This window comes from Ctenopharyngodon idella, chromosome 22, assembly GCF_019924925.1.
Source record: "Ctenopharyngodon idella isolate HZGC_01 chromosome 22, HZGC01, whole genome shotgun sequence".
Classification (NCBI taxonomy): Eukaryota; Metazoa; Chordata; class Actinopteri; order Cypriniformes; family Xenocyprididae; genus Ctenopharyngodon; species Ctenopharyngodon idella.
The window spans coordinates 7,475,645-7,491,421 of NC_067241.1; the positions used below are offsets into that span (position 1 = coordinate 7,475,645).

Here is a 15,777-nt window from a genome sequence, read left to right on the forward strand (position 1 = left end):
ATGACATTACGTCACCGCGGTGGCCAGTGATGGTCATAATGCAGTGACTGGCAAATTCTTTCACGTGACTTCGGTTAAGTTTTTCTTGACAGATTAAAACATGTTTAATTCTCATACTCATTCAAGAAAAGGTCTAAAAATATTTCAGAGGCTCACAGCAGCAGATAGAGATGAGACACATGATGAAACATTATGGGAATGTTACTTTTGAATGTTTTCTGAACTTTCTGAAACAAGGAGCCAAGTAATATTTAAAAAACTAAAACTAAAACGTTTCAGGAGAAAAAAAAAACATTCCATGAATGATGTATTAATAATATTTTTACGTTTTGAGAACATTTAGACCAGATAACTTTGAACAAACGTTCTATTAACTTTACTGGAAGAACATTCATAACTTTGAGACAACCTTACCAGAACAGTAGCAAGTAAAGTTCTGAACTGTTAGCTGGTCTGTTATGCTAAAATGCTTGAAACCATTTTAATTCTACATTATAAAGATATCTCTTTGGTGGACATCCACATTGGAACTAATGTGGGAAAAAATATGGTGTGCATCTGGAATTTGAGTCACTGAACCATGCATTCACTCAACTAATTTGTTCAAAACACATTAAAGGGTTCTAAATGCTTAATAAATGTATTTATTCACACTAAATCAAAACCAGACTTGTGATTTATTTCATGATGCAGCAAAAATTGACTATTATAGTGAGGCTGAAGGGTGTTGTATTTGTGGTTTTCCCATTAATATCTAATGATGACTGCTACGTTTCTTATTATGTCGCTTACCAGAAGTTGCTGTCTTACCCATGATACTCTGCAAAAAGGTCATGATGCCTTTCCACAGCAGTGTATAAAACTGATTTCTTGTTATCAAGATGAAATTCAAACTTTATTTTGAAAATAAAAACAAAGAGCACAACCATAACTTGATGAGATATTATTAATTTAATAAAAATAAAAATTTAATTCCAGTATTAGCTACCTGTAGGGGTGTAACAATATATTGTGCCACAATATACCACAAAACAAAAATGCAACAATCTAAATCATGAATAGTGACAATATGTATATTGTGTATAGTTCACCCAAAATGAAGATTACTGTGTGAGAGTTTTAGTGTCAGCCCTACATTAAACTACTATATATAATGTTGAATATAATGTATAATGAGGGAAAGATGTGCAATGAGGCAATGTTTGTGAGTCCTGATAATGCTAAATGTCTTATGTTACCGTAAATATTTATGTATTTTCAGCTTCAGAACAATTAATATTTTTATTCTGGTGTCACCATTGTCCTTGTGCACAGGGTTACCAGCACCAAGTGCTAGCCTATACATTTCCACCTCCAATTTAATACCAGATTTAGCATTTTAATCAACAGTTAATTTTTTGTTAACCTTTTTCCTTGTGTCTTGGAGTATCCCAATAATATTGTATCGTGAGTTCAATATCGTGATATATATTGAATCGTGACATGAGGGTATTGTTACACCCCTAGTTACCTGTTAATGTAGTGGACATATCTGAACCATTTATCCACGAGTTACAAACATTAATAACCTGTGAAAGTGAACCTTAATGTAAAGTGGACACACGTGAATCATGTAGCCTATTTATTAATTATTAATACAAACAGAGAAGATGGTATTTTTTTTTCTGATGAAATATTGGTAACACTTTAGTATGGGCAACAATTCTCACTTTTAACCAGCTGCTTATTATCTTGCATATTGGCTGTTTATTAGTACTTATAAAGCACATATTAATGCTTTATTCTGAATTACCATATACTACACCCCTTAATCCTACCCAATACCTTAACTTAAATGCTTCAACAACTATCTTACTATTAATAACTAATAATAAGTTTATTGAGGCAAAAGTCGTAGTTCATAGTGAATATCTGTTCCCCATACCAAAGTGTTACCGAAATATTTCATTTTTGATGCATTGTATCAGAAAACACAACTTTAAACTTGAAACAAAAAAGATTAAACTTTTCTTTTACAGCACATTGGAAAATTACTGAGCATGACTTCTCATGAAAAGTGTCATTAAAAGCAAAAGGTGCAAAAGCAAATATCTATCATGGTATGGGGGTGCATCAGTGTAAGGGGCAATGGTGACTTGCATATGTGTGAAGTAATCATTGACATAGAGGCATGTATCGGGATTGTACAGAGACATATACTGCCATCAAGATGACATCTTTCCTGGGAAGTAAGACAATGCCGGTCTCATTCAGCATGTGCTACACTCGTAGAAGGGATGTGCTTGACTACCTGCCTGCAGTCCATCTGTCTCTTACTGAAAATGTATGTCCATCATGAAAAGGAGAATCAGACAATGATGACCACAGACTGTTGAGCAGCTGTTTTGTATCAGGCAAGATTTGGCAAACATTTCTCTTGCAAAACTTCAACAATTAGTATCCCCAGTTCCTGAACAATTAAAAGGAAAGATGATGTGACAGGACACAGTGGTAAACATGCCTCTGTCCCAACTCTTTTGGAGTGTGTTGCAGCCATCAAAATCGAAATACACTTGGTCAGTGAAAACATTGAAAATATTTTTGTACATTTGTTAAATAAAGGCCACTGCCAGGCCATGCCCAGTGTGACCCAGAGACTGAGGAAACCGTTCTTTCGTTGAAAATTTGGGTGCAGAAATAAACTCTTTTAATTAGAACAAAAGATTCTCTGCCCAGCCCTCCTCTGATGGAAGGAGTCCTCCTGATTCAGAGCAGCTCCCTCCATCTCTTTGTCACTTTGACGGACGTTTGGAGGGTTTAGCAGCGACCTGAGGGACGGGCTGTGTTGCCTTCCTGCAGGGTGCTCAACGTTGCAGTCGGGATGTTGTTTCTGGCAGCGCTGGAGCAGGTGTTGAAGCTGCAGGGGGACGCCCTTGGTGACAAGCAGACTAAGGGCCAGCCTGCGGCAGCCTGGTGGCAGTCGTATCGTACTGGGGAAAGATGTGTTGAATGGTCTCTGTCTGCTTTTGGGCTTCTAAGAACTGCTGGGTGAAGTCCTCAACAGTGTTGCTAAAGAGGCCGCCCTGCGAGATGGGGGTGTCAGGAAAGCACACTCTGTCTGCATCCTGCATCTCAGCAAGGTTCACCTAGAGATGGCGTTCCTAGACCACCAAGGTGGACATCATCTTGGTCGCCCGGAGAGCAAAGTTGGTCACCGTATGCAGTTTCTGCATCAACCCCAGCTCAGAACTACCCTCGTGCAGTTCTTTAAATGAGAGTAGTGAGAGTGGAGGAGGACGTCAATTTTTAATTTAAAATAGCTTTTTAAAGCAGATATATGATTATAACTTGATTTTATTGCAGTTTTACGTAACATACGAAACAAAAAAAAAGTTGCATTTCTACTTTTTACAACAACTTTTTCAGACAACAGATGTAAATTAATTTTTGTATAGATTAACATGTCAAATATTTAGGTTTGAGTTAAACTTTATGCTTTTATTAGCTGAATTGTGGTTGCACAATACACATACAAATGCACAATACACACAAATACAACAGCCTTAAAAATAAAACATAACTGAAAGAAACATGACAAACAGCAATATATTGTATGTGTAATTTTATTGGAACGGCAGAATGTCAGGGATGATGTAACAGCGTAATTACGTGATGCAAAACAAGTTCCGAATTGATTCAGTTCTTTGAAATTAAGTTTGTTAATTAGAATTTCCTTTAATTGTGTTTGAATAATTAAACTTTCCTTTAAAAGTGTGCTCTTTGTACACTCCATAAAACATTAATCGGCAAAATGACGTTCCTTGTAGTATCCTCATACTGATGTTGAATATGTTAACAAAAGCTTGGTTGAATTTTCAGAATTTTCTTTACAAGCCCTTCCCCATCTCTTTCTCTTTCTTGTATCATTTTTTATATTTCAGCTTTATTATCTGAACATTCTCAGATGTCATCATCAGAACTCATCCACCATGGGTCACTTAACCTCTGCATTACTGAGGGGGCTTTCTCTCCTGCTGGTCACCCAGAGTGTGTTTGCCATGGTACTGTATAATGCCACAGATCTTGGCATTTTCTTGGATAAGTACCTGGATGATGACGGACACTGGATGGTGGAGAGACAGCGAGGCAAGAGGGCCATCACTGACAGTGCCATGCAGGCCATCCTGGACCTTCACAACTTGAAAACTTTGCAATCTATTTTGCATTAATTTGTTTTTGTATGAGCTGTAATCTTTTTGGCTTTGGTATTGCACAGAAATGTGCCATGACTGAGTTTCATTATAAACATAACTATGTTTTGGATTTCATTCAGCTTTATTTATTTTTTTTTTTTTTATTGGTTTGTTTTGAATAATTATTCATAGTTTTTTGGCTTCCTAGGGTGTGGCCTGTATCCCACCGACCGCGACCTTACAGGACACACCCTAGTCCTAACTCCAAGTGCTCACTTGGGGTGAACTGATAGCTTTGCCAAAATATCCAATTGGCCAAGCTGTGTAATGCGCAGAATGCGCTATTGGTCCTGCATATCGTTCAGTGCCTAAACTTCTCTACTTCCCTGACCTGAAAGAGCAGCTTTTTTCCTAATTGTACAGGTGGTTAAGGGTTTTCTGGATGCAGTCTACAACAGACTGCGCTTTTGGCACGTAGCTGGTCAGTCCCGCCCAGAGTGCTGCACCAGAGCTAGGAACCAATACGACAAAAAGGCCAATTCACTACAGATTTCGTATTTTAAAATAATTATATCTGGGCATTAGTTTTGCTACGTCATTTAGAAATGTTTTTGACTGTGTTTCATTATGAATTTAACTACTTCAGATTTAAGTTAGCTTTTTTTTCTTTTCTTTTTTTTAAGTTCGTCGTCGTTTTTTTTTTTTGTGGCAACCTAGGGTGTGGCCTGTGTCCCACCCACCACCTTACAGGACACACCCTAGTCCTATCTCCAAGTGCTGACTTGGGGTGAACTGATAGCTTTAACAGGCCCTTAACAGGAGGTTAAGGGTTTTCTGGATGCAGTCTACAACAGACTGCGCTTTTGGCACGTAGCTGGTCAGTCCCGCCCAGAGTGCTGCACCAGAGCTAGGAACCAATACGACAAAAAGGCCAATTCACTACAGATTTCGTATTTTAAAATAATTATATCTGGGCATTAGTTTTGCTACGTCATTTAGAAATGTTTTTGACTGTGTTTCATTATGAATTTAACTATTTCAGATTTCAGTTAGCTGTTTTTTTTTTAGTTCGTCACCTTTTTTTTTTTTTTTTTTGTGGCAACCTAGGGTGTGGCCTGTGTCCCACCCACCACCTTACAGGACACACCCTAGTCCTATCTCCAAGTGCTGACTTGGGGTGAACTGATAGCTTTGACAGGCCCTTAACAGGTGGTTAAGGGTTTTCTGGATGCAGTCTACAACAGACTGCGCTTTCGGCACGTAGCTGGTCAGTCCCGCCCAGAGTGCTGCACCAGAGCTAGGAACCAATACGACAAAAAGGCCAATTTACTACAGTTTTTGTATTTTAAAATACTTATATGTGGGCATTAGTTTTGCTAGGTCATTTAGAAATGTTTTTGACTGTGTCATTATGAATTTAACTATTTCAGATTTCATTTTGGGTATTTTTTGTTGTTGTTTTTTAAGTTCGTCGTCGTTTTTTTTTTTTTTTTCGGCAACCTAGGGTGTGGCCTGTGTCCCACCCACCACCTTACAGGACACACCCTAGTCCTATCTCCAAGTGCTGACTTGGGGTGAACTGATAGCTTTAACAGGCCCTTAACAGGCGGTTAAGGGTTTTCTGGATGCAGTCTACAACAAGACTGCGCTTTCGGCACGTAGCTGGTCAGTCCCGCCCAGAGTGCTGCACCAGAGCTAGGAACCAATACGACAAAAAGGCCAATTTACTACAGTTTTTGTATTTTAAAATACTTATATGTGGGCATTAGTTTTGCTAGGTCATTTAGAAATGTTTTTGACTGTGTCATTATGAATTTAACTATTTCAGATTTCATTTTGGGTATTTTTTGTTGTTTTTTTTTAAGTTCGTCGTCGTTTTTTTTTTTTTTTCGGCAACCTAGGGTGTGGCCTGTGTCCCACCCACCACCTTACAGGACACACCCTAGTCCTATCTTCAAGTGCTGACTTGGGGTGAACTGATAGCTTTAACAGGCCCTTAACAGGTGGTTAAGGATTTTCTGGATGCAGTCTACAACAGACTGCGCTTTCGGCACGTAGCTGGTCAGTCCCGCCCAGAGTGCTGCACCAGAGCTAGGAACCAATACGACAAAAAGGCCAATTCATCACAGACTTCGTATTTTTTAAATAATTATATCTGGGCATTAGTTTTGCTACGTCATTTAGAAATGTTTTTGACTGTGTTTCATTATGAATTTAACTATTTCAGATTTCATTTTGGGTTTTTTTGTTGTTGTTTTTTTAAGTTCGTCGTCGTTTTTTTTTTTTTTTGGCAACCTAGGGTGTGGCCTGTGTCCCACCCACCACCTTACAGGACACACCCTAGTCCTATCTCCAAGTGCTGACTTGGGGTGAACTGATAGCTTTAACAGGCCCTTAACAGGTGGTTAAGGGTTTTCTGGATGCAGTCTACAACAGACTGCGCTTTCGGCACGTAGCTGGTCAGTCCCGCCCAGAGTGCTGCACCAGAGCTAGGAACCAATACGACAAAAAGGCCAATTTACTACAGTTTTTGTATTTTAAAATACTTATATGTGGGCATTAGTTTTGCTAGGTCATTTAGAAATGTTTTTGACAGTGTCATTATGAATTTAACTATTTCAGATTTCATTTTGGGTATTTTTGTTGTTTTTTTTTAAGTTCGTCGTCTGTTTTTTTTTTTTTTTCGGCAACCTAGGGTGTGGTCTGTGTCCCACCCACCACCTTACAGGACACACCCTAGTCCTATGTCCAAGTGCTGACTTGGGGTGAACTGATAGCTTTAACAGGCCCTTAACAGGTGGTTAAGGGTTTTCTGGATGCAGTCTACAACAGACTGCGCTTTCGGCACGTAGCTGGTCAGTCCCGCCCAGAGTGCTGCACCAGAGCTAGGAACCAATACGACAAAAAGGCCAATTTACTACAGTTTTTGTATTTTAAAATACTTATATGTGGGCATTAGTTTTGCTAGGTCATTTAGAAATGTTTTTGACAGTGTCATTATGAATTTAACTATTTCAGATTTCATTTTGGGTATTTTTGTTGTTTTTTTTTAAGTTCGTCGTCGGTTTTTTTTTTTTTTCGGCAACCTAGGGTGTGGTCTGTGTCCCACCCACCACCTTACAGGACACACCCTAGTCCTATCTCCAAGTGCTGACTTGGGGTGAACTGATAGCTTTAACAGGCCCTTAACAGGTGGTTAAGGGTTTTCTGGATGCAGTCTACAACAGACTGCGCTTTCGGCACGTAGCTGGTCAGTCCCGCCCAGAGTGCTGCACCAGAGCTAGGAACCAATACGACAAAAAGGCCAATTCATCACAGACTTCGTATTTTTTAAATAATTATATCTGGGCATTAGTTTTGCTAGGTCATTTAGAAATGTTTTTGACAGTGTCATTATGAATTTAACTATTTCAGATTTCATTTTGGGTATTTTTTGTTGTTTTTTTTAAGTTCGTCGTCGTTTTTTTTTTTTCGGCAACCTAGGGTGTGGCCTGTGTCCCACCCACCACCTTACAGGACACACCCTAGTCCTATCTCCAAGTGCTGACTTGGGGTGAACTGATAGCTTTAACAGGCCCTTAACAGGAGGTTAAGGGTTTTCTGGATGCAGTCTACAACAGACTGCGCTTTCGGCACGTAGCTGGTCAGTCCCGCCCAGAGTGCTGCACCAGAGCTAGGAACCAATACGACAAAAAGGCCAATTTACTACAGTTTTTGTATTTTAAAATACTTATATGTGGGCATTAGTTTTGCTACGTCATTTAGAAATGTTTTTGACAGTGTCATTATGAATTTAACTATTTCAGATTTCATTTTGGGTATTTTTTGTTGTTTTTTTTAAGTTCGTCGTCGTTTTTTTTTTTTCGGCAACCTAGGGTGTGGCCTGTGTCCCACCCACCACCTTACAGGACACACCCTAGTCCTATCTCCAAGTGCTGACTTGGGGTGAACTGATAGCTTTAACAGGCCCTTAACAGGAGGTTAAGGGTTTTCTGGATGCAGTCTACAACAGACTGCGCTTTCGGCATGTAGCTGGTCAGTCCCGCCCAGAGTGCTGCACCAGAGCTAGGAACCAATACGACAAAAAGGCCAATTCACTACAGTTTTTGTATTTTAAAATACTTATATGTGGGCATTAGTTTTGCTAGGTCATTTAGAAATGTTTTTGACAGTGTCATTATGAATTTAACTATTTCAGATTTCATTTTGGGTATTTTTTTTTTTTTTTTTTAAGTTCGTCGTCGGTTTTTTTTTTTTTCGGCAACCTAGGGTGTGGTCTGTGTCCCACCCACCACCTTACAGGACACACCCTAGTCCTATGTCCAAGTGCTGACTTGGGGTGAACTGATAGCTTTAACAGGCCCTTAACAGGTGGTTAAGGGTTTTCTGGATGCAGTCTACAACAGACTGCGCTTTCGGCACGTAGCTGGTCAGTCCCGCCCAGAGTGCTGCACCAGAGCTAGGAACCAATACGACAAAAAGGCCAATTCATCACAGACTTTCGTATTTTTAAATAATTATATCTGGGCATTAGTTTTGCTACGTCATTTAGAAATGTTTTTGACTGTGTTTCATTATGAATTTAACTATTTCAGATTTCATTTTGGGTATTTTTGTTGTTTTTTTTTAAGTTCGTCGTCGTTTTTTTTTTTTTTTCGGCAACCTAGGGTGTGGCCTGTGTCCCACCCACCACCTTACAGGACACACCCTAGTCCTATCTCCAAGTGCTGACTTGGGGTGAACTGATAGCTTTGACAGGCCCTTAACAGGCGGTTAAGGGTTTTCTGGATGCAGTCTACAACAGACTGCGCTTTCGGCACGTAGCTGGTCAGTCCCGCCCAGAGTGCTGCACCAGAGCTAGGAACCAATACGACAAAAAGGCCAATTTACTACAGTTTTTGTATTTTAAAATACTTATATGTGGGCATTAGTTTTGCTAGGTCATTTAGAAATGTTTTTGACAGTGTCATTATGAATTTAACTATTTCAGATTTCATTTTGGGTATTTTTTGTTGTTTTTTTTAAGTTCGTCGTCGTTTTTTTTTTTTCGGCAACCTAGGGTGTGGCCTGTGTCCCACCCACCACCTTACAGGACACACCCTAGTCCTATCTCCAAGTGCTGACTTGGGGTGAACTGATAGCTTTAACAGGCCCTTAACAGGTGGTTAAGGATTTTCTGGATGCAGTCTACAACAGACTGCGCTTTCGGCATGTAGCTGGTCAGTCCCGCCCAGAGTGCTGCACCAGAGCTAGGAACCAATACGACAAAAAGGCCAATTCATCACAGACTTCATATTTTTTAAATAATTATATCTGGGCATTAGTTTTGCTACGTCATTTAGAAATGTTTTTGACTGTGTTTCATTATGAATTTAACTATTTCAGATTTCATTTTGGGTTTTTTTGTTGTTGTTTTTTTAAGTTCGTCGTCGTTTTTTTTTTTTTGGCAACCTAGGGTGTGGCCTGTGTCCCACCCACCACCTTACAGGACACACCCTAGTCCTATCTCCAAGTGCTGACTTGGGGTGAACTGATAGCTTTAACAGGCCCTTAACAGGCGGTTAAGGGTTTTCTGGATGCAGTCTACAACAGACTGCGCTTTCGGCACGTAGCTGGTCAGTCCCGCCCAGAGTGCTGCACCAGAGCTAGGAACCAATACGACAAAAAGGCCAATTCATCACAGATTTTTCGTATTTTTAAAATAATTATATCTGGGCATTAGTTTTGCTACGTCATTTAGAAATGTTTTTGACTGTGTTTCATTATGAATTTAACTATTTCAGATTTCAGTTAGCTTTTTTTTTTTTAGTTCGTCACCGTTTTTTTTTTTTTTTGGCAACCTAGGGTGTGGCCTGTGTCCCACCCACCACCTTACAGGACACACCCTAGTCCTATCTCCAAGTGCTGACTTGGGGTGAACTGATAGCTTTAACAGGCCCTTAACAGGCGGTTAAGGGTTTTCTGGATGCAGTCTACAACAGACTGCGCTTTCGGCACGTAGCTGGTCAGTCCCGCCCAGAGTGCTGCACCAGAGCTAGGAACCAATACGACAAAAAGGCCAATTTACTACAGTTTTTGTATTTTAAAATACTTATATGTGGGCATTAGTTTTGCTAGGTCATTTAGAAATGTTTTTGACAGTGTCATTATGAATTTAACTATTTCAGATTTCATTTTGGGTATTTTTTGTTGTTTTTTTTAAGTTCGTCGTCGTTTTTTTTTTTTCGGCAACCTAGGGTGTGGCCTGTGTCCCACCCACCACCTTACAGGACACACCCTAGTCCTATCTCCAAGTGCTGACTTGGGGTGAACTGATAGCTTTAACAGGCCCTTAACAGGAGGTTAAGGGTTTTCTGGATGCAGTCTACAACAGACTGCGCTTTCGGCACGTAGCTGGTCAGTCCCGCCCAGAGTGCTGCACCAGAGCTAGGAACCAATACGACAAAAAGGCCAATTTACTACAGTTTTTGTATTTTAAAATACTTATATGTGGGCATTAGTTTTGCTAGGTCATTTAGAAATGTTTTTGACTGTGTTTCATTATGAATTTAACTATTTCAGATTTCATTTTGGGTATTTTTTGTTGGTTTTTTTAAGTTCGTCGTCGTTTTTTTTTTTTTTGGCAACCTAGGGTGTGGCCTGTGTCCCACCCACCACCTTACAGGACACACCCTAGTCCTATCTCCAAGTGCTGACTTGGGGTGAACTGATAGCTTTAACAGGCCCTTAACAGGCGGTTAAGGGTTTTCTGGATGCAGTCTACAACAGACTGCGCTTTCGGCACGTAGCTGGTCAGTCCCGCCCAGAGTGCTGCACCAGAGCTAGGAACCAATACGACAAAAAGGCCAATTCATCACAGACTTCGTATTTTTTAAATAATTATATCTGGGCATTAGTTTTGCTACGTCATTTAGAAATGTTTTTGACTGTGTTTCATTATGAATTTAACTATTTCAGATTTCATTTTGGGTTTTTTTGTTGGTTTTTTTTAAGTTCGTCGTCGTTTTTTTTTTTTTTTGGCAACCTAGGGTGTGGCCTGTGTCCCACCCACCACCTTACAGGACACACCCTAGTCCTATCTCCAAGTGCTGACTTGGGGTGAACTGATAGCTTTAACAGGCCCTTAACAGGCGGTTAAGGGTTTTCTGGATGCAGTCTACAACAGACTGCGCTTTCGGCACGTAGCTGGTCAGTCCCGCCCAGAGTGCTGCACCAGAGCTAGGAACCAATACGACAAAAAGGCCAATTTACTACAGTTTTTGTATTTTAAAATACTTATATGTGGGCATTAGTTTTGCTAGGTCATTTAGAAATGTTTTTGACAGTGTCATTATGAATTTAACTATTTCAGATTTCATTTTGGGTATTTTTTGTTGGTTTTTTTTAAGTTCGTCGTCGTTTTTTTTTTTTTCGGCAACCTAGGGTGTGGCCTGTGTCCCACCCACCACCTTACAGGACACACCCTAGTCCTATCTCCAAGTGCTGACTTGGGGTGAACTGATAGCTTTAACAGGCCCTTAACAGGTGGTTAAGGATTTTCTGGATGCAGTCTACAACAGACTGCGCTTTCGGCACGTAGCTGGTCAGTCCCGCCCAGAGTGCTGCACCAGAGCTAGGAACCAATACGACAAAAAGGCCAATTCATCACAGACTTCGTATTTTTAAAATAATTATATGTGGGCATTAGTTTTGCTAGGTCATTTAGAAATGTTTTTGACAGTGTCATTATGAATTTAACTATTTCAGATTTCATTTTGGGTATTTTTTGTTGTTTTTTTTAAGTTCGTCGTCGTTTTTTTTTTTTCGGCAACCTAGGGTGTGGCCTGTGTCCCACCCACCACCTTACAGGACACACCCTAGTCCTATCTCCAAGTGCTGACTTGGGGTGAACTGATAGCTTTAACAGGCCCTTAACAGGTGGTTAAGGGTTTTCTGGATGCAGTCTACAACAGACTGCGCTTTCGGCACGTAGCTGGTCAGTCCCGCCCAGAGTGCTGCACCAGAGCTAGGAACCAATACGACAAAAAGGCCAATTTACTACAGTTTTTGTATTTTAAAATACTTATATGTGGGCATTAGTTTTGCTAGGTCATTTAGAAATGTTTTTGACTGTGTTCATTATGAATTTAACTATTTCAGATTTCATTTTGGGTATTTTTTGTTGTTTTTTTTAAGTTCGTCGTCGTTTTTTTTTTTTTTCGGCAACCTAGGGTGTGGCCTGTGTCCCACCCACCACCTTACAGGACACACCCTAGTCCTATCTCCAAGTGCTGACTTGGGGTGAACTGATAGCTTTAACAGGCCCTTAACAGGTGGTTAAGGATTTTCTGGATGCAGTCTACAACAGACTGCGCTTTCGGCACGTAGCTGGTCAGTCCCGCCCAGAGTGCTGCACCAGAGCTAGGAACCAATACGACAAAAAGGCCAATTCACTACAGTTTTTGTATTTTAAAATACTTATATGTGGGCATTAGTTTTGCTACGGTCATTTAGAAATGTTTTTGACTGTGTTCATTATGAATTTAACTATTTCAGATTTCATTTTGGGTATTTTTTGTTGTTTTTTTTAAGTTCGTCGTCGTTTTTTTTTTTTTTGGCAACCTAGGGTGTGGCCTGTGTCCCACCCACCACCTTACAGGACACACCCTAGTCCTATCTCCAAGTGCTGACTTGGGGTGAACTGATAGCTTTAACAGGCCCTTAACAGGCGGTTAAGGGTTTTCTGGATGCAGTCTACAACAGACTGCGCTTTCGGCACGTAGCTGGTCAGTCCCGCCCAGAGTGCTGCACCAGAGCTAGGAACCAATACGACAAAAAGGCCAATTCATCACAGACTTCGTATTTTTTAAATAATTATATCTGGGCATTAGTTTTGCTACGTCATTTAGAAATGTTTTTGACTGTGTTCATTATGAATTTAACTATTTCAGATTTCATTTTGGGTTTTTTTGTTGTTTTTTTTAAGTTCGTCGTCGTTTTTTTTTTTTTTGGCAACCTAGGGTGTGGCCTGTGTCCCACCCACCACCTTACAGGACACACCCTAGTCCTATCTCCAAGTGCTGACTTGGGGTGAACTGATAGCTTTAACAGGCCCTTAACAGGCGGTTAAGGGTTTTCTGGATGCAGTCTACAACAGACTGCGCTTTCGGCACGTAGCTGGTCAGTCCCGCCCAGAGTGCTGCACCAGAGCTAGGAACCAATACGACAAAAAGGCCAATTTACTACAGTTTTTGTATTTTAAAATACTTATATGTGGGCATTAGTTTTGCTAGGTCATTTAGAAATGTTTTTGACAGTGTCATTATGAATTTAACTATTTCAGATTTCATTTTGGGTATTTTTTGTTGTTTTTTTTAAGTTCGTCGTCGTTTTTTTTTTTTCGGCAACCTAGGGTGTGGCCTGTGTCCCACCCACCACCTTACAGGACACACCCTAGTCCTATCTCCAAGTGCTGACTTGGGGTGAACTGATAGCTTTAACAGGCCCTTAACAGGAGGTTAAGGGTTTTCTGGATGCAGTCTACAACAGACTGCGCTTTCGGCACGTAGCTGGTCAGTCCCGCCCAGAGTGCTGCACCAGAGCTAGGAACCAATACGACAAAAAGGCCAATTTACTACAGTTTTCGTATTTTAAAATAATTATATGTGGGCATTAGTTTTGCTAGGTCATTTAGAAATGTTTTTGACTGTGTCATTATGAATTTAACTATTTCAGATTTCATTTTGGGTATTTTTTGTTGTTTTTTTTAAGTTCGTCGTCGTTTTTTTTTTTTTTCGGCAACCTAGGGTGTGGCCTGTGTCCCACCCACCACCTTACAGGACACACCCTAGTCCTATCTCCAAGTGCTGACTTGGGGTGAACTGATAGCTTTAACAGGCCCTTAACAGGAGGTTAAGGGTTTTCTGGATGCAGTCTACAACAGACTGCGCTTTCGGCACGTAGCTGGTCAGTCCCGCCCAGAGTGCTGCACCAGAGCTAGGAACCAATACGACAAAAAGGCCAATTCATCACAGACTTCGTATTTTTAAAATAATTATACGTGGGCATTAGTTTTGCTACGTCATTTAGAAATGTTTTTGACTGTGTTCATTATGAATTTAACTATTTCAGATTTCATTTTGGGTTTTTTTGTTGTTTTTTTTAAGTTCGTCGTCGTTTTTTTTTTTTTTGGCAACCTAGGGTGTGGCCTGTGTCCCACCCACCACCTTACAGGACACACCCTAGTCCTATGTCCAAGTGCTGACTTGGGGTGAACTGATAGCTTTAACAGGCCCTTAACAGGTGGTTAAGGGTTTTCTGGATGCAGTCTACAACAGACTGCGCTTTCGGCACGTAGCTGGTCAGTCCCGCCCAGAGTGCTGCACCAGAGCTAGGAACCAATACGACAAAAAGGCCAATTTACTACAGTTTTTGTATTTTAAAATACTTATATGTGGGCATTAGTTTTGCTAGGTCATTTAGAAATGTTTTTGACTGTGTCATTATGAATTTAACTATTTCAGATTTCATTTTGGGTATTTTTTGTTGTTTTTTTTAAGTTCGTCGTCGTTTTTTTTTTTTTCGGCAACCTAGGGTGTGGCCTGTGTCCCACCCACCACCTTACAGGACACACCCTAGTCCTATCTCCAAGTGCTGACTTGGGGTGAACTGATAGCTTTAACAGGCCCTTAACAGGAGGTTAAGGGTTTTCTGGATGCAGTCTACAACAGACTGCGCTTTCGGCACGTAGCTGGTCAGTCCCGCCCAGAGTGCTGCACCAGAGCTAGGAACCAATACGACAAAAAGGCCAATTTACTACAGTTTTTGTATTTTAAAATACTTATATGTGGGCATTAGTTTTGCTAGGTCATTTAGAAATGTTTTTGACTGTGTCATTATGAATTTAACTATTTCAGATTTCATTTTGGGTATTTTTTGTTGTTTTTTTTTAAGTTCGTCGTCGTTTTTTTTTTTTTTTCGGCAACCTAGGGTGTGGCCTGTGTCCCACCCACCACCTTACAGGACACACCCTAGTCCTATCTCCAAGTGCTGACTTGGGGTGAACTGATAGCTTTAACAGGCCCTTAACAGGTGGTTAAGGATTTTCTGGATGCAGTCTACAACAGACTGCGCTTTCGGCACGTAGCTGGTCAGTCCCGCCCAGAGTGCTGCACCAGAGCTAGGAACCAATACGACAAAAAGGCCAATTCATCACAGATTTTTCGTATTTTTAAAATACTTATATGTGAGCATTAGTTTTTCTAGGTCATTTAGAAATGTTTTTGACTGTGTCATTATGAATTTAACTATTTCAGATTTCATTTTGGGTATTTTTTGTTGTTTTTTTTTAAGTTCGTCGTCGTTTTTTTTTTTTTTTTCGGCAACCTAGGGTGTGGCCTGTGTCCCACCCACCACCTTACAGGACACACCCTAGTCCTATCTCCAAGTGCTGACTTGGGGTGAACTGATAGCTTTAACAGGCCCTTAACAGGTGGTTAAGGATTTTCTGGATGCAGTCTACAACAGACTGCGCTTTCGGCACGTAGCTGGTCAGTCCCGCCCAGAGTGCTGCACCAGAGCTAGGAACCAATACGACAAAAAGGCCAATTTACTACAGTTTTTGTAT

At 40.4% G+C, this 15,777-nt stretch overlaps 2 long non-coding RNA genes across 2 annotated transcripts; one reads left to right on the plus strand and one right to left on the minus strand.

Moving 5' to 3' along the window:
* Positions 1 to 6,161: 6,161 nt before the first annotated feature.
* On the plus strand, positions 6,162 to 15,529 carry LOC127505499 (uncharacterized). Its single transcript, XR_007927723.1, has 4 exons — positions 6,162 to 6,573; positions 8,942 to 10,681; positions 11,869 to 12,260; positions 15,417 to 15,529. It is a non-coding gene; the product is annotated as an uncharacterized LOC127505499 (long non-coding RNA).
* LOC127505498 (uncharacterized) lies at positions 8,783 to 15,419 on the minus strand. The gene is made up of 2 exons (XR_007927722.1): positions 14,348 to 15,419; positions 8,783 to 10,404 (listed from the first exon to the last, which is right to left on the minus strand). It is a non-coding gene; the product is annotated as an uncharacterized LOC127505498 (long non-coding RNA).
* Positions 15,530 to 15,777: the final 248 nt, after the last annotated feature.